Below are 19,970 nucleotides of genomic sequence, written 5' to 3'. Positions count from 1 at the left end.
ATTGGAGCCACTTTTATAGAGGGCAGCTGTGGAGCAGAAAGAAGAATTTACACAAGGCCCTGCAGGATGATTCTTGGAGCCCTGCTTAGTTGCATAGTCTCCTCAAGCCTTTGAGGGGAGAAACATGAAAAAGACAGGACTGAATGGAAGTCAGTGGGTCAGATAATTCTCTTTTATGAGAAATACCTCTGTCCAAAGTGTACATAAAATGAAGGCAATAACGAATATTAAAGTGTGTCAAAAATCCATTCATGCAGACTTCCCTGGCAGTCCAGTGGTTAAGACTACGCACTTCCACTACAGGGAGCACGGGTTCGATCCCTGGTTGGGGAACTAAGATCGCATGCTGCACAGTGTGGCTGAAAACAGAGAAAAATCCATTCATGCAACTTTGAATTAGCTTTTTTTAATCTTTTTTTATTTTTCCGTACAGCCAGACAGAGAGGAAGTACAATTTTGAACCAGATTACAAAGTCATCTGGAGCTGTAACAGTGAAAACTATTTCAGGGAAAAAGAAGAGAAAAAAAGGTATTTTTGTGGTTGTTTCAACTATTCTTCCCACTTCCTTCATCTTGTAAATCACTTCCTCCTTTCATAGGCTGTGTGTTCCCCTTACTAAGGTAATTACCCCAAACAGAGAGAAAAACTCAAGTGGAGAAAATAAGACTCATCTGATGGCTTCATATAAACCAAATATAGAACAGCTTAGCCATATCCACCAGAGGAATACGTCTTTAGCACATTCAACAGGGCCAGAAAACAATTATGGGACTATCTCTGCAATAAACAGCCAGCAGGACCTGATAAATTCAGCTTGGAAACTTTTCTCCTATGCTTCTTCCTTAGAAGCAGAAATGGAGTCATTCAGAGGGAACTTTGAGAAGTCACCAGCTCCATAACCTCTGAGCAGGATTAAACTAAGTGAGAAGCTATCCAAGTGTTAAAGGTTTGTAGGGAACCAGGATTCTGTTCCCAGCACTTGCCCTGATGCCTAGGTCTCAGCATCCTGTTCTGCAAGTCGAGCACTTGTGCTCACAGCTTCCTAAATTCCACTCCAGCTTGAACATTCTGAAGTTATGAAGAGACAGCACAAGACGATCAGTCACTGAGTGTGTCAGCAGAGCAGCCTTTGGGAAACTCCTTGTGGCAGCTAACCTAAATTTCTGTTAATCTGTTTTAGTCCACTTCGGTTTTTTTGTTTGTGTGTTTGTTTTGTTCTGGTTTTCTTGTTTGTTTCTTTTGTTTTGTTTTTAATAGTTTGTGGAAGGCAACAGGCCCTTATAATGAAGCTCTTCACCCTTTGGCTTTCTCTTCCTCAATTTTAATCTGTTCTTGTGTGGTCTTTTTCCTGTCCTTGAATTATCCTTGTATCTTTTCTGTGAAATCTCACTGAATTCAAAAAAATACAACTTTATGATCTAAAAAGTCAGATGAAAAGGTAAAGTGAGAACATTTATCAGACCCTGGCTCTGTTGTCTGATGTAAATATAGTCTTTCCGCTGGATAGCGCTAGTAGATTTTGGAAAATCTACTAAAGGGGAGAAGGAGGAAGAGGAGAAGGGGGTGGCGGGGAGGAAGAGGAGCACCATGTAGGTTATCATTTGTTTCAGACAGTTACCATCCGGGACTATTTTCAACCAAGGATGCTTTCAGAGGAGTTGGTTGGGGTTCCTCTGGGGACGAGGAGGATGAGTGTCTCCAAGACAGGTAGCCATGGAGAGGACAGTCCTCACACTGGGCCAGATGACATCTGAGGGGCGAGGACTGCTGGGCCCCTCATTCTCACTCTGCATCTAGACTTTAGGGACAAAGACGAGGCATGTGCATCACGCTGTGCCGTCACGTTGGCACTGCAGAAAGACCAAAAGGACAAAATCTATCTGGGAACTTCAAGGCTTCCCAAGGTTGGAGAGCGTCTCTGACCACTTCTATTTGTTGAGCTACTTGAGCTAAAATTTCTTTTTCAGTTAATTGATAGCAAAGGTTTAAAAATGCATAATATTTGAAGTCTTTATGTTTCACAAGCAAACTCTTCTAACACACATTAAAAACACAGAGAATACCTGCCTGACCTCATTAGGAGATGACACCAGGGTCTGAATGTGAGTCCTTCATGAATATGACGCCTCCTGTGCACCAGCCCTCACTCGAGCCCCCCAGACCGCCACCCTTAAGTAGGCCCTGAGATGTTAAACCCTTACAGAAGGTGAATAGTTTGAGGAAAAAGTTTTTTTTAAAAAGCAATACTATTAGTTATCCTTTAGCTTTTAAATAATAGCTATGTTAAGGCCCAGGTCACAATAGCAACCTTTCAGTTACTAAAACCTGACCCGAAAGTACCAAACTTGCTTCTTTTGACCTTCATGAACTAGCTGTATACAGTCTCCTGCCAGGTCCCCTGGGGAGTCCAGTATCTTACAGTTTTCCAGGCTCTATGTCATTCTTTCAGTCAACACTAATGGAATTAAATGTCCTCAGGGCCATTTTTGGCTGGTGTGTGAGGGATGTAGCAAGAGAGATCCCCGGTCTCTGCCCCAGGGAACTATCTTCCGGTCACTGCAGCTGCCTCAACAGAAGATGGTTATCAGGTGCCAGTTCTGTGTGGGGCACAAGGTGTGCTCTTGCCCTTTAGGGGTGTATTAGTTTCCCAGGGCTGCCATAGCAAAGTACCACAGACTGGGTGGCTAAAACAACAGCAATGTATTATCTCACAGTTCTGGAGCCTGAAAATCAAGATCAAGATGTTGGCAGAGTTGGTTCCTTCTGGAGGCTTTGAGGGAGAACCTGTTCCATGCCTCTCTCATGGCTTCTGCTGGATTAATGGCCATCTTTGGTGTTCCTTGGCCTGTAGATGCATCACCCCAGTCTTTGCCTCACGTTCCCCTGGCATTCTTCCTGTGTGTGTCTGTGTCCAAATTTCTCCTTTTTATAAGGACATCAGTCATATTGGATTAGGGGCCCACTGTACTCTAGTGTGACCTCATCTCAACTAATTATATCTGCCATAACCCTATTTCCAAATAAGATCACTTTCTGAGGAACTGGGGGTTAGGACTTCAGCATATGAATTTTGGGAAGAGACACAATTCAATTCATAACGAAAGAACTCAGAATGTAGTTTTGAGACAGGATATACACCTAGGAAAAGGAAAACCACACAAGGCAGCATCTGCCAAGGGCCAAATATGGACACTGGGTTCAGAGGGCATTCTTCCCAGAGATGGAATTGGAGAGAAGGCTTTGTGAATGAGCTATGAGCTAACCTGATGTGGAAAGAAAGGACTTATATGGAGAAAGACTTAAGTGAGGAAGAAAGGCCTGAATGCAAGCCACAGAGGAGCTGAATAGACATTTTTCCAAAGAAGACATACAGATGGCCAACAGGCACATGAAAAGATGCTCAACATCACTAATTATTAGAGAAATGCACATCAAAACCACAATGAGATATCACCTCACACCAGTTAGAATGGCTATTATCAAAAAGGCAAGAAAAACAAGCGTTGGTGAGGATGTGGAGAAAAGGGAAGCCTCAAACACTGTCAGTGGGAATGTAAATTGGTGCAGCGGAGATTCCTCAAAAATTAAAAATAAAACTACCATATGATCCAGTTATCCCACTTCTGGGTATTTATCCAGAAGAATGCAAAAACACTAATTCAAAAAGATATATGCACCTCTATGTTCATTGCAACATTATTTACAATAGCCAAGATATAGAAACAACCTAAGTGCCCATCAATGGATGAATGGATAAAGAAGTTGTGGTGTATATACAATGGAATATTACACAACCATTTAAAAAAAAGAAAGAAATGTTGCCATTTGCAACAACATGGATGGATCTTGAGGTTATTATACTAAGTTAAATAAATCAGACAGAAAGACAAATACCGTATGATTCCACTAATGTGGAATATGAACAAACAAAAACCAAAATAAATGAACGAACTGAATCAAAACAAAAACAAACACATAGACACAGAGAACAGAGTAGTGGTGACCAGAAGGGAAGGGCATTGGGGTGGAGGGTGAAATGGGTAAAAGGGATGAATTGTATGGTGATGGATGGAAACTAAAGTTTTGGTGGTGAGCACACTGTAGTGTATACAGAAGTAGAAATATAATGTTGTCCACATGAAACATATAAGGTTATAAACCAATGTTATCGCAATAAAAAATTTAAAAAAAAATTTTTAACTAAAAAACAATGCAAGCCACAAGCCTACAAGTTTAGCTGGAACAAGAGGATGCGGGAGGATGGACCTGGCAAGACGGTGTGGGTCACATTAAGGAGGACTTTGCATGTCAGGCCACGAGTTTGGACTTAATCCAATGGACAATGGGAGCCATTAAAGTCTTTTGTCTCCCAAGGAATCCTGTGCCTCAAATCAATAGAAACAACTTTGTATCTAAGATATATTTACTTTATAGCTTCCTGTCAAAGTAGAGCATTTTCATGCTATCCAGAATTCACAAAACAAATTAAAAAACAGCTTCCCATATTGGATAATTACTTTCATAGTCATAAGATGTTTATTTGTCTGGGGATGAGTTTGGTCTTTGGTAGAAGAGTTTTACTTGTTTCAAAATAAAGGGTCAGATTGAGCTGATTTACATCAACCTCCTGGGTGAGGAGTCCAGATGGTTTCCATTTGGTTCCAATTGGAAACAGCCAAACTATTTTTATGCTCGCCCCTTTGTGGACAAGAGGCTTTTGGCCTGCTGCTTGGAAAGTTGAACTCACAATATTGTATGAGTCAAAACCCCCATTCAGAAGCCTGACACCCTTTATTTTCCTTCCAAATGCATGATTACAAGAACGTGACAACTTTACATGGAGCAGCCATCTACAAGTTGATAGAAGAGGCAATGGATAGAGTATTCCATTTCTATGCTCGCAGAAGGTAGATGTCTGTTTGTCCAAGCCCGTCTTGCCTCAAAGCATCACTGAATATGAAAAATTATTAGATCAGTGTTTCTCAAACTTGAGCAGCATTAGAGGCACCTTGGAGGCCTTGTTAAAACACAGATTGCTGGATCCTGCCCCCCCAAGGATCTGAATCAGTAGGTCTGAGATAAAGCTGAGAATTTGCGTTTCTATTAAGTTCTCAGGTGACGCAGATGCTGTTAGTCCAGGGCCCACATTTCGAGAACCACTGTTTTAGACTGGAAGAAAATCAGATTGCCTACTCTTGATTTATTTTGCTGAGTAAAGAAAATCAGAAAGCAGAGTGAGGCTCCTAGATGCCTCTTCTTTGTCATGGAAAGCACAGAACAAACAGGGTCCAGACCTGCTTCTGTTCCGGCTTCTTTGTCTCTTCTAGACCCAGTCTGGCCACCTCGGAGCCCCATGGCTCTGTGCCAAGGGTTTACAAGCGCTGTCGACCCTGGGCCTGGAGGGTGATAGCACTCACTTAGCTGATGTCTGGCTTGACTTATCCTAGTCACAGGCTCGTCAGGTCCATAAATAGCCAGAAGATGGCGGAAGACTGAAAGTCACCGAAAGGTCATCAGGAAGAGTCATCGGCAGATAAGGCAGCTTCCCTGTGCCCCGTTCAGTCCCCAAGCTTGGGATTGATCAGACCCTAACTACAGTACTAATGCCACCCAGGTGGCAAATTCACTTCCCAAAATAAAGCATTATTGCCTATATCATCGGCACAGACCATAGGGATGCTTAGTGGCATTAAGGAGTGCAAGGTCAAGTTCAAAAGTCCAGATGAACTCTTCAAAACAGCTTTATTAGTTCCAAGTCAGGAAGTTACTGGTTATAATCCAGAAATTATTTTACTCAGGATTTTATCGTGAGTGATAGCTAAACAATGGAAACCGTTGTGGACAGGTTCCAAAGTCCAAGGTGTGAATCATCCAACCCTAATTACACTTTGCCTCCTTAAGTGCTGCAATCAATAGAATTTATATTCTGGCTGATAAACCTCTGGTAATTACACAGAAAATCACGTATGCTCCTTGTTGATGGAAAGAAGCTGTTTTAATAAGTTAAAAAAAAAAAAATCAACGTCAAGAAGAAGGTCCTACCGGGACCTGGCATCCACAGATGAACATTTGAGTAGTGGCTCACAGTCCGACGCCCACAGGAATGTGTGATGCCCACCTGTTGGTCTCAGAAACGGCTAGATGAGGACCCCCTCTGGGGAACTTCTGGTTCCATGAAAATTTACACTTGACCTTTGGGAGTTGGCCCATATGGGAAACAGAGCTCTCTCTGGAAGGAATGAGAAGAGGTTCATCAACTGGGAAACAGAGGGCATTCTAGGCAAAGGGAACCACGTGAGAAGAGGCTCAGGGGTGAAAGTGCCTGGAGCGTTCAGCATATGGGAAGTGTGACATTCACCACAGAGTGGTCAGGTCATTGGTAGAGGGCTGGAGATGTAGCTGGAAAGGCCAGTGGAGCCCACATGGCCAAAAGCCATGAATGCTGTTAAGGAATAGGACTTTCTCCTGTGAGCAAAGGGGGAGCCATGATGCTTTTGCAGCAAGACAGTGACATAATAAGAACTGGATTTTTACAAAGAACCTCCAGCAGCCTTACAGAACTTGTTTTAGAGATAGGGACATCTGGATGACGGAAGATGAGTTTGGAGGTTCTTACAGTAGAAGATAAAGTGCAGAACTGAGCCTGCAGTGATGGAAAGGTAGAGTCTAGAAATATTTAGGAAGGAGAATTGACAGGACCTAGTAGCCAGTGCAATGAGGGTGGTAAGAAAGATTCTGAAATCAGGGACAATTGGGGAATCCTGGCAATTAACCAAAGAGAAAATGGGAGAAAGCTCAAGGTAGGGCAAGTCCACACTGGATCTGTGGTGTGGCTCCTAAGGGAGGTATGCAGTTGTAAATATGTATCTGATCCTCAGGCAGTGGCAGAAGGGGGACATCTTACACACGGAGGTTCTCCATCAGGTTGCACCCATTCCAGGGTTTCAATGACATGAAGTCCAGAAATGCAGCTGGAAAGCTAAGCAGTAATATTTGCTGTGTACTACATGCCTCTACAACCATTGTTTCACCATGTTTCCCAGTCAATCTTAACAATACCTCTAGGAGGTAAGTATTATGATCTATATGCCAGCAATGAGGATATTTAGGTTCAGAGAAGTTAAGTGACTTTCTGGGGAGTCACACAGCATTTTTCAGAGAGGTTTTAAACCTGGAGATTCTGCTCATTTCAGTACACCACCCTGTCTCGGGCACAACTGGCATCGCTATACCATTGCTAAGTTCCCTGAGACAGAGGAGCGTAAATTAAAGTGGTCATTGTTGGTGAGCTTGTTTTTGTTTTAAAGTAAAGGAAGTGTAAGATTAGGTAAAAATTGGTTGGAGTGAATACAGCTGGGGTGGATCAAGTATTACCAGGGGCTCAGCGTGTACTTACCCTTACTCCAAGGAATTTGTTTCCCATCCGGAGAAAAGAATTTGGTTCTGCTTGAACTTTAGTTAGAGGCCTGCAGCAGGAAATCCCTGTGCTAAAGCAGCATCAGCCTTCCTACCCGCTAACAGGGCACTGGACTCACTAGAGGTCTAAATTCTGGAGCATGCCTTGGACTAGCATTTTCCAAATTGCTTATTTTTCATGGGCCCAGATGACATTGTTACCTCTCTTACCACCAACTGGAGGGAGATTTGGATTGTTTTTTCCCATAGGGATGCAAGCTGGACCAGGCCAATCACAAGCCTGGAAGCTCCCTTCCTCGCCAATGGCACACATTTAGGCCACGCTGGCTCGGGTCGGGGTGTAGACTGGCTGAGACCATTTTGTTTCTTTCCCTGCAAAGCTGAGTGGCTGCAAAGGAATTTGGCCTCTGGCCTTTGGCCTTGGCCCCCTTGGCCTCATGCTTCATGACTGCTGCTTTCTGGCATGCCAGAAGGGGGCAAAGAGAAATGAGGGCCACATGCAATTAGGATCCACGTCGTTAATCATTCTGGGCAGTCAACTCTTCACAGGTGTTCATATTTGTGAAGAGATTTCAAAAATAGCAAAATCATATTTTATTCGTGTTCATGAGTTGTCTCAGGGCACTATTAACCACGCTATGCTTGGGAAAACAATGAATGGTGAGATAAAATTTTCCACAATATGATTACACTCTGTTATTCATTAATTCACCCATTTATTCAACAGTTACCTACGGTGTGCCAGATCCTGTGCTAGTATACTAGCACTGTTATATTATTCATAATGGCTGTCATTTGCTATCATTCCCATACGCTGAATGTAAGGGCAAATTGGATTTGGACAAGTTAGGCTTATCCCCAGTAAAACTAAAAGATGGGCTCGTTTTCACCCCTCCAACTATGTTTCGAAGGAAAATCAATCCTGCCTATTTCCTTCAATAACTCAGCAGATTAGATTCATATCCAAATAAACCAACTGAATCTTTTTTTAAAGCATGCTTTTTTTTTTTCTTTAACTGGCAGAGTAGTATGACCCAACGTCAAATTTATCACCCTAAAAAGTCAGTTCTCTTTCGTGACTTGAAAACATCCCGAGTTGTCATCCACTCGCCTCCCTTCCTTACTCTGCCCACACACTAGTTAACATTCACTCTCAGCTTTATGAAGGCAGGAAGTTTTGTCTCTTTTGTTCCCTGTTGGATTCCCAACAGCTAGAACTGTGCCTGGCACATAATAGGAGCTCAAAAATACTTGTTGAATGCTGAAAGAATTCAAGTACAGAAGAGTCCCATTTAGCCCTGGGGTTAGGTTCTCAAGTCAGCATGTCAGGCAAAATTATTGTGTAACTAAAGGAGCCTTTTTTTTTTTTTTTTTGGCCACATGGCTCGCGGGATCTTAGTGCCCTGACCAGGGATTGAACCCACGCCACGGCAGTGAAAGTGCCGAGTCCTAACAACTGGACCACCAGGGATTTCCCTAAATGAGCCTTTTTTTTTTTTTAATATAGCAGGCTCTTATTAGTCATCTATTTTATACACATCAGTGTATACATGTCAATCCCAATCTCCCAATTCATCCCACCACCACCACCCCCGCCCCCCCGCTTGGCGTCCATATATTTGTTCTCTACATGAGCCTTTAAAATCCCTTAAACTGCCTGCACAAGACAACATATAGATATATTATCTCTAAGTTCCATGCATTTTCTTCCCCGACTTTGGAACAGATCACTGGTTTTCAGTCGAGCCCCCGCATGCAGTAGTTGGCTGGGGTTCCGAGGGTCATGTTGCATACAAAGCGTCTACCCTCAAACACTTGGAGGCCCCCGGGAAGTGATAGGCTTTGAGACTGACTGGAGGTTCAGCTCTCCCATCTCACACTTATAAGTGGATAAGCCAGCGTTATGTCCACGGCTCTTTTCTCCATCCCCTTCCTGTTTTTTTCTTTGCCAAACTCCTAAACTTGTAAATCAAGTGTGAACATGATGCCACCCTACAGCACTGACCCTGAACTTTGTGAAAGCTGGATAGAACACGGATGAACCAGACTCCAGGACCACTGAACTCAGTCATGAAGTCTACGAAGGCAGGACAGTTCTTCCTCCACATTTGTCCTTCTAGAGCTCAAAAAATATGACAACTTTGCAGGCTCTTTTACAGGGGTGAATCCCTGAAAAAGGGCTATCATTTCCCCGGGATCAGCAGACAATGCATTCAGCTTCTACCGAGAACTTCTAGAGACATCGATTTTCTCTTTAGCCAAAGTAAAGGCAACAATTTAAATCTTAAATGAGATTTTCTTTCATACAGAGCAATTCTGGGCTTGCTGTTGTAAAGAATAAAAGATGTACTGGGTATTTTTAAAAAGGACTTCTTAAATTATATGTATTTCCTGGACTATATTGCCAAATGCATCCACTCACACAAGTAAAATCAGTATAATCTTAAAAAATAAAATCAACTTAGCTGGTCGAATGGGGGAACTATTGTCTAAAAATAATCAAATACTCTTATCTTTTTATAGGAATCAAGAAAAAAATTAAAGATTTGACTGAAGATGGTCCTTGGTTAGTGAAGTTGTATTTGGCAGATAATGGCAGAGATGGAAAAGGAAAAGAAGGAGAAAATGATTTGCTGGAATTCACTCAAATTGTAACAAGGTGAGGAGAAAATTAAGAGGCTTTATTTGTTCACGTTCCAAAACGAGGTGCTTGGGTTAATCATGGGGACAATGATTTAATTGCATCTTGTTAACAGTGCCAACTGAGATTTCTCAGCTGAGAGGGAAGCAGTTACCCATTTTGGTCTTCGTATGTGATCTTATGGGAAGGCCTGAAATCATAAAAATGGCATGGCAGACAGTTGTATGTAAGCCCACAAAGGGGTCTCAAAGACCTCACTAGAAGCCCCATTTTAAGAAGTTGGCAACTGAGGAAGGGCAAGAGGTATGACTTGCAGATTTTTCTTCCCTAAGGTCAAGATATGTAAATTTTACAATGTAAAATGTAAGCAATGTGACCTGAGGAAGAAAGGCAGCCTACTCAAGAGGGAACACTCCTTTGTGTATGATTACAAAGTTATCCCAACCTCCTTAGGGAGAAAGAGCTATTCTCAAAAGCTTCTGGAAAACAGAATATTTCCTTGCCACGTTTATCTTCACAACCTTGAATGTCTCCACTTTTCTGAATCCACATACCCAGTGGGCCAAGCCACAAGTGAGCATCTGCAGCACTGTAAGAAACCTTTCTGGATTGTCTCTAGGCTACACCATCTTAGGACATCAGTACTTATAGCACCTTGGGGCAATCAAGGGCAACAGAACATAGCCAAGATTTGAGGATTGAGGGCTTGATTGATGGCTATTTATTATTTTAGAAGAAAAAGATTCCTTCTCTAATATACTTCCTTATTCAGGAAGGTTGGGAAGATTTACAATTTGGATAGCTTTGCTGTGATTTTTATAATAAATGTATTAATAAACTTCATTTTATTAAACTTTTAATATAGCACTAGATTTAATATATTGCTGATGTACTGTCCTTTTAGTATATTGCTAACATTTTGTTAAGAATTTTTGCATCTATGTTCATGAAAGATATTAGTCCATACGTTTCTTGTAATGTCTTCAGATGGTATTGGGGATCAGGGTAATTCTGGCCTCACAGAATGAGTTAGGAAGTGTTCCCTCCTCTTGTATTTTATGAAATAATTTGTGTAGAATTGTCATTATTTCAACTCTAAATATTTGATAGAATTCACTAGTCTTCAAAGACATCTGGACCTGGAGTTTTCTTTACGGGAAAATTTTAAAACTACAAATTCAATTTTTTAATAGATAGAGGGCTATTCTGGTTATTTGTTTCTTGGGTAAAGCTTTGTTAGTTTGTATCTTTTTAAGAAATTTGTTCACGTCATGTAAGTTTTCAAATTTATTGGCATAAAGTTATTCATATATTCCCTTCTAATCTTTTTCATGTAGGATCTATAGCGATGTCTCCTCTTCCAAGTTTGAAACTGATAATTTGTTTTCTCTTTTCCAATTAATCTGATTGGAAATTTATCAATTTTATTGATCTTCTCAAAGAACCAGCTTTTGGTTTTCTCTAATGTTTTTCTTTTTTCAATTTCATTGATTTGTTCTTTTTATTATTTCTTTTATTCTGCTTACCTTGGGTATAATATGCTCTTCTCTTTCTAGTTTATTAAGGTAAAAGCGAAGCTTAAGTTATTGATTTTAAACCTTTTTATTTCAAATATAAATGTTTATATTAACATAAGCACTCTTTCATTGCATCTTACAAATTTTGAAATGTTGTATCTTTATTGTCATTCAACTCAAGCTATTTTCTAATTTCCCTTTTGATTTCTTCTTTGACCTATGGGTTATTTAGAAGAGTGCTGTTTAGTTTCCACATATTTGTTAAATTTTTACATATTTTTCTTTCATTGATTTCTACGTAAATTCGGCTGTGGTTGGAGAACACACTTGTTTTATGGCCCAGACTATGATCAATCTTAGTAAATCTTCCATGTGCACTTGAAAAGAATGTGTATTCTGCTGTTATTGGAGGAAATGTTCCATAAATATAAGTTAGGTCAAGTTGATCAGAAGTGTTGTTCAAGTCTGCTGTATCTTTACAAATTTTCTGTTAACTTGCTCTATCAATTATTGAGAGAGAGAGATAATTGTGACTTTGTTTATATCTCCTTGCAGTTCAATCAGTTTTGCTGGATGTATTTTGAAGCTCTGTTATGAGGTGCATAAACATTTAGGATTGTTAAGTCTCTTGAAGAATTGACCCTCATTATCATTATGAAATCCTTAGTAATATTTCTCTCTTATCTCTGGTATTATTCCCTTCTCTGAAATCTACTTTGACTAATATTAATATAGCCACTCCAATCTTCTTTTGATTAATATTAGCATGATATATCTGTCTCTATCCTTTTACTTTTAACCTATCTATATTATTATATCCAAATTGGGTTTTTTGTAGACAGCATATAGTTGAGATCTTTTTAAAAAAATCCACTTGGACAATCTGTCTTTTAATTGTTGTTTAGACCATTATATTTAATATGATTATCAATATAGTTGGATTTTTAATCTACCATCATGCCATTTGTCTTGTCTCATTTGTTCTTTGTTCAATTTTAACTATTTTTCTGCCTGTTTTTGGATTGACTAATATTTATAACTCCACTTTTATCTCTTTTATTGTTTCATTAGCTATACTAGTCTTTTTTTTAGTGGTTGCTCTAGTGTTTACACTATTCATTTTAGTTTATCACAATTTACCTTCAAATAATATACTACTTCACTTATAGTTTAAGAATCTTACAATAGTACGTTTCCATTCCCTCCCATTCCTTGTTTTATTGTTGCCATATATTTTACTATTACAAATGTTATAAATCCCAGAATACATTATTATGTTTGTTTTAATCACTTAATTTTTTTTAAATAAGAGGGAAAGTTTTTCATACTTATTCACATATTTACCGTTTCTAGTGTTCTTCATTCCTTTGGATGTATCCAAATTTCTATCTAGTATCATTTTCCTTTTTTTTTTTAACACTTCACAAATTTGTGTCTCATTCTTGTGCAGGGGCCATGCTAATCTTCTCTGTATTGTTCCAATTTTAGTATATGTGCTGCTGAAGACAGCACTAGTATCATTTTCCTTTTATCTGAAGGACTTTCTTTATACATTTCTTATAGTCCTGACCTGCTGGTGATGAATTCTCTGAGTTTTAGTATGTTTAGAAAGTTTCTTTTGCCTTCATTTAAAAACATTTTTTTTCTGAATATAGAATTCTTGGTTGACATTTAATACTTTCAAGATGTTGCTCCACTGTCTTATGCTTGCATTGTTTCTGAAAAGAAGTCCACTGTCACTTTTATCTTTGTTCTTTTGAACATAATTTCTTTTTTCTCTAGCTGCTTTTAAGACTTTCTCTTTATTACTCTAGTGACCTACAACGTAAACTCATAAAGACAGCTTAGTCCAAATTTAACATCCACGGTCTTTGTATCATTCATCTATTCTAGACCTTTTCAACCTCACTCTATCTCATAGGCAGTGGGTGATCTTCTGATGTGACTTCTGAAGTGAGCTACATGCTCACCTCAAGGACAGCTCCCCTCCCCATTTCCACTTTTGCAGATCTAACACACAGTTTCCTTCTGCACCTCTCTGCAGTGCTGATAGGCTGGTGCCCTGGAAGTAGAAGCACCATCGTCACAACCCTCCACCCCTACCCTAGCAAGTCCAGTTCTGGGCCAGCTGTAGAGCACGTTGGAGGATGATTGAAAAGGCTCCAGGAGCACTTTGAGGAACAGATTTATGGTTCCTCACCTTTTATCATTGAGGGTCCTGAATATCTACAAAGGAGGAGCTCAGTGAATGAATGGGGAGGCAAGGGACTTGTCAGGGGGCCCGCTAGCAAAGTCAGCTCCAGGGGTCTGCTTAATTGAATATTTACTTGGGGTGGCTTATGCATATGCATTTATGTTGGGGTAAGATTTGGTGATGGAGATTATGGGGCACTAACCACCCGCCTGCCTACCGGCACTGTTCACCCTTGGTACCACATGGGTCTAGCATCACCTTCAGATTAGCTGGTCCAGGGTCAAGGATATCATGCCTTTTGTTTGTGATGAGGCTTTACCTAGCTCTGCTGCTTAAGTCTATCCCTAAAGGCAGTATCCATGGCTTCTTTGATTTTAAGGCAGAAACCAAATGCTGGTTTGGGTGCAGAACCCTGCTGGTTCTCCCCTCATGAACGAGGCCTCCCTCTGACCAGGATTCACCAAACAGTGGTCTATAGGGCTGACAATTAATTAAAGCTGACCATTTGTTAGATTTTGCTTTCTGCTCTGACCACACTAAACATGATAGCAGGAACTGGCTACAGAATTTGTTGGGACCCAGTGCAAATGGAAACTCATGGGCCCTTGTTCAAATATTATTAAGAATTTCAAGATGATGATGATAGAGCACTAAACCAAGTGAGGAGCCCTTCTGAGATTGGGGCCCTGTGCAACGCTGGCTGTGTGTGACAGGGGTGTAAATACCACTAACAAGGTGCACCAGTGCCAGCAATTCCTTTCCCGTGGTTTTTTTTTTTTTAGTTCTGACACTAAATACTTAAATCTTTTTGTTCTCTTTTTTAAAGTTTAAATATTGAGAACTACTGAAAATTAAAACATTTTCTTGGTTTATTTGAATCATGCTTCATGGTTATTTTCAAACAGACTGCCTGACTTCACATCCCTGCTCCATGATTTAATCTCAGGCAAGCTAAATAACTTCTCTGTATTTCAGTCCCTCATTTGTAAAAATGGGATAATAACAGTGTCTAAATCAAGAAACTGTTACAGGGTAAATGAGATCATATATGTAAAGTGTTAAATATAGTGCCTAAGGCTCCAGCTAGCACCTTTATACGAATTAGAAAAAGAGCCCCTCTGGGCAGATGAATTAAAAGGCACTACCTCTCACCAATGAGTCAGAGGAAGTTACCCCTTCCAGGTCTATGCTTCATGCCCAGGACTTGGCAAACAGAGCTTGGCTGGCTTCCAGCCCCACTCACACCCTTGGAAGGCCCCTTTGTGCCAAGCACAAGTGCTTAAGCATGTGGGTGGCCATGATCACATCTGATGCATAGTGAATGCTCCATAAAACCATAGCTCTTGTGAGGCCTGTGTAGCGCAGTGGTTAAATCCATGACCTCTTTGGGGTCATGGACAGAAAAGGGAAAAAAAATCCATGGCCTCTGGACTCAGACTAGATATAGAATTGTTGAGTTGTAAAGTTTGTCTTCAACACTCTCCTCTCTCCTTCTGTGCTTCCCCTTTCTCCATTTCCTCCTTGAAGCACCCCTGCTCTCCCTCATCTTGTCTGAAGGAATTGGACATAGTCAGGCAGCTCAGGAAGCCAAAGCCTGTCCAGTGCTGATTAGATACACTGTTTCCTTGGGAGCAAGACCTTCGAGAGGCAGAGTCTGGCAGGACCATTCAGCCCCGGCCTTGAATTCTGGCTGCTCAATCAATAGAAAATGTGTACGGGAAGCAAGAGAATGGCCTTGTATTCACTACTGACCCTAACTGAAATTTCATATCCCCAGCACACGGTAAGGGCTCAAAACTGTTTTACTGATGGTCATAGGATAATTTCTTTCAGTGCAGAGGCCATGTGTTAAATTCCATTTAATCCCTGCAATGTTAGGCCCTTAATATGCATTTAGTAAGTATGAACTCAGAATTAATAGCATCACTGATATTGCGTTTTGCAAGATGCTTTCATAGAAACTGCTTCATTCTGTTTTTCCACAACCTTATGAAATAGGTAGAACCACCCTTTTGAGGCCAAATTTACAGATGAGGAAGATAAGACCCAAGAGGGCAGGCACATGGCCTGCCCATGATCACAGGGTTGACAAGAGGTAAAAGCTGACCAGCAACCCAGGGCTTCACCCAGATTCCATGCTCACTCACAATGCCAGAGATTCCCAAAGTCCACTTGGCAGGCCAAGACCAAGACATGGAAGAATTTTGAACAAACCTCAAAGAGATCAGAAAAATAAAGACAGGTAGAGCGTTCCTTTTCGTAAAGCTAATCTTGATTTAAAAAGCTATCCTTTATTTTGAGACTGTGCCTTTCCTAATTTTATATAAAAATATTTGTTCTTTTATAGTGTTGCCAGGTGAGAGTTATTAGACATACTAAAAGGTGCCAAACTGACCTTTGCCTGTTCCCACAACTTATTTGACATTTTACTGGTAGGTAAAATCTAAAAGACTGAGAAGCTCTGCACAATAACACACCATATCCTTTGAATAAATAAATGAGTGGTAGATTTAAGGCAACTAAAAATCCTTATCCTACCAACATACTTAGGAGAGGCATCCAGACTAGAGAGATTAAATTGGGAAAAAACTGGATTCCGGATGTCTCCAAATTGGGTCAGTGCCGCATCTTTGGGAGGGAGGTGGGGGAGGGTGGAGAGGACCTAAAGAAAAGAGCATACTCCGAAACAACTGGCCTGTGTTTCTTTGAGTTACCGCACTTGACACAACACTATTTAGTCTTGTCATTTTCTCTGGTCAGCCTGATCAAATACTCTGCCCACTTAAGGGAGACTGACCTTGGAAACAATGTCCTGGGAGAAATGGCTGCTGCTGACATACTTGAAGCACTGTGAGCCAGAAAGACAGGTAGGGCATTTTCAGTTTGTGTTCCCCTCCACCTGTCCATGTCTACTCCTTCCCAAATGCAGCGCTACTTACAACTTGCTCCACTTTTTCCATTAAATAAGTGGCTTGAGCTAAGCGATGACCAGGATCACTGTCACAGGCTGGCCACCATTGTGTCGATGTGCCCTGTGATTTGCACAAAGTTCACGAACTCTTAGGATGTCATATGTAGTCTTTGATCTAGGTAATGAATATCGTTGAAGTGAAAATTTCTCTGTTGCTCTTTCTTTTCTCCCTCTTCTCTCATCCTCACCTATTCTCTGAGGAATTCTCTCCCATTCTCTATTCTTCCCCCCAACCTGACCTGCAAAGATTTCTCCAGGTATCAACTGGAAAACTCAATTACCAGCCCTCGTAAGATTCTGATGTGCTTCCTGGATCATCGAAGAATGGTTAAAGTGTGATTGGCACAGAGACAGCATTAACGGTGTTTTATGGTCATGTAATCCTTTGAAAATGAGAGAATTGCATATGGAACAAGCTGTTTAGCGTTGGCCACACCTGTCCTCTCCTTCACAATACACATGACCAGAATTAACAATAGCCAATCTCACTGCTGACAGAGAGATGAGGAAACGTCATTTTAAATCAAGCCTCATGAAAGACATCATAAACACAGTTGAAAATCCAAATTCCACGTTAACAAAAGCAGGGAGAAATCCTGGTGCACCATCTGGTAGGTTATGTGGAGAGAATTAAGTGATACGAGCATCCAGTCTTTTATCATTTCTATAATAAAACAGTTTTAGAGACATGACATAATTCTAGATTGCAGTTTTTTAACACTGGCAGTTTTAGAGAGAATTATATTACTGTCTACTTCATTGCCACTTTTAAACTAAAACTACTATATTGCCATTTCTTAACAGCCAGTCAAATGATTCCAAGATTTTAAGATTATCCCTCTATTTTTAGAGAAACAGAACATCTACTTGTAGTCCACTTGAGTTGAATTCAAACTCAACAGAATTATTCTGTTAAAATGAATTCAAATTTAAGTTTAATTTAGGCTCAATAAACTGATGGCAGGTTAATGATTTCTTTTGGTTTTTCTTGGCACTGCAGCAACTTTTTCATTACACACTGCACTAGAAGACATTATAAAGCTGCAGGCAGTCTACTGACCATCTCTGTAGTGGGTGCTAATGATGGGTGGTCTCAGATGGTTTGGTGGAAAATTATTATCACTGAGTATGTATTTGGAGCTGCAAAACATTGTGCTTGCTTAGTAAATGGTTCAATTTGCATATATAGGAAGATGATCATGAAATACCCACCTGAAAATACTCATCTAAAAAACATTAAAATGTAATTTCTAGTTCAAGAAATCAGTTTTTTCCCAAATGTGGTAGTATATATCAGTAGTTTTAATGCATCCATATTTTGAACCAAAATAATTGAGATATTTCTGATGGAGCAGTTCAATCAGATTGTTGGTTTGAACACCAAGAAAGACTCTTCAAATAGGGTTACCTGGTTGGATTTTATAGGGAAAGTATCTTGCCATTTAGCCCTAATGACATCATTTTAAACATTAAAAGCAATTAGTAATATCACTGATTATAGAACTAATGTTCTTCTGATTGCTTCTGTGTTCTTATCATTAGCAAGTTATCAAGCTAATTTCTAATTCTAAAGGTAATTATATTAGCCTGCTAAGGAGTTCTTAATGACCTACTTTTAACGATGGAACACACACAATGAAACCTTCCTCAGAAACATCAGGAACCTCACGTGTTTTAAAAAAAAGTTAATAAAAAGACAAACTGGTATCCACATCTTACAGGGTTGTTTTTCAACTAATATTTTTAAAGAAAACCAAACAATACTTCAGGATCACTTCATTTATTTATTCTTATTTATTTCTTTCACATACATTTATTAAATGCCTCTTGTGTGCCAGGCCCTGTTCTAGATGTTGGTGAATTGAGCAATGAATTCCTGCCTTCGTGGGGGTTACTTCCTAGTGGAAGACAGACAGACAGTAACAGCAAACCAACAACAGACAGACGGTAAACCAACAACTTCAAAAAGAAGGAAAACATATACTATTGTGTATCAGATGGGGATTATACTTAAGGGAAAAATAAAGCGAAATAAGGAGATAGTGTGTGTATGTCGGGGGCTGGGGACTGCAATTTTAGTTAGGGCTGCCAGGGAAAGCTGTACTAAGAAGGGACATTTAAGTGAAGACCCAAACGAGCGAGGGAGCAAGCCATGTAAATATCTGTGAATGCACATTCCATGTAAATGGAACAGCAAGTGCAGAGGCCGTAAGGCAGGAGCCTACCTGGTGTGTTGTAGTGACAGTAAGGCGGCCAGCATGGCTGGAATGGGGTGAGAGAAAACGGGAAAGTAATAAGACAAGAAGTAAGCATGGAGGGCAGGGGACCTTTAGTTTTTAACTCTATTGAGATGGAAAAGCATCTGAGAATTTTAAGCAGAGGAGTGACCTGATCTGACCCACATTTTAACAGGATCATTCCAGCTCTAAGTTGAAAACAGACTGGAAGGGAGGCAAGGGCAGAAGCAGGGAGACCAATTAGGGACTTCTCTCTGGAAAGATTAAACAGCCTTTCAGCAGACCCAGGACGCCCAGCAATGAGGGTGAGGTGAGAAGCTGGAGAGAGGAGGAGTAAGGAAAATTCTACACATTTGGGATTCAGCCTTTCCCTTCACCCAAGCCTTCTTTGTCTGCCTTGCTTCCAGAAGGCTGATAGCCATGTAGAAGACTGGGGTATTCTTTGAGAACTGAATAGCCCCAGAGAAAGGAATTCCAGATGCTGACAGCTGGCCACTCCCTCACCATTCAAAGAAGCCTAGCAGGTAAGCAAGCCCTGCACATACACAGGAGCTTCCTGTCAGCCTTTGGAATCCTCATGGTTCACTGTGAACAGAAATCTGAGACTCTCCAGACACAATTCTCCAACACAGGAAACCATACCTGAAACAAAGAGTACAAAAGAACCCTGACGATATAGAGACAATGCAGAAAATTTTAAAAAGAAATTAGTTATAACACCCTCCATAAAACAGAAGATAATGCATCTATAAAATAAGAACAGGCTGCTTTGAAAAAAGATTAGAAAAAAATTTTTAAGTTCTTAGAAAGTGAAAATGATAGCCAAAATAAAAACTTCAAAACAAATGTTGAAAAATGAAGTCAAGAAAGTCTTCAGAAAGTAGAACAAAAGATAGGGAGATGAAAAACTGGTGAGAAAATATAAGCAACAGGATCAGTCTAAGAGCACCAGTATCTAACTCATAGTTTCAGAAAGAGAGAACAGAGAAAAGT

General features: G+C 40.3%; 1 long non-coding RNA gene and 1 other non-coding gene across 2 annotated transcripts in view; both read right to left on the bottom strand.

The window, feature by feature from the left end:
* Nucleotides 1-19,970, bottom strand: part of LOC132365210 (uncharacterized) — a 54,909-nt gene that overhangs the window by 25,037 nt on the left and 9,902 nt on the right. The window lies entirely within an intron of this gene.
* Nucleotides 12,981-13,087, bottom strand: LOC132365669 (U6 spliceosomal RNA). Its single transcript, XR_009503191.1, has one exon. It is a non-coding gene; the product is annotated as a U6 spliceosomal RNA (small nuclear RNA).

This window comes from Balaenoptera ricei, chromosome 4, assembly GCF_028023285.1.
Source record: "Balaenoptera ricei isolate mBalRic1 chromosome 4, mBalRic1.hap2, whole genome shotgun sequence".
In the NCBI taxonomy this organism is placed as follows: Eukaryota; Metazoa; Chordata; class Mammalia; order Artiodactyla; family Balaenopteridae; genus Balaenoptera; species Balaenoptera ricei.
Note: the sequence above shows the minus strand (reverse complement) of the source record. Positions and strands in the feature narration are given on the sequence as shown.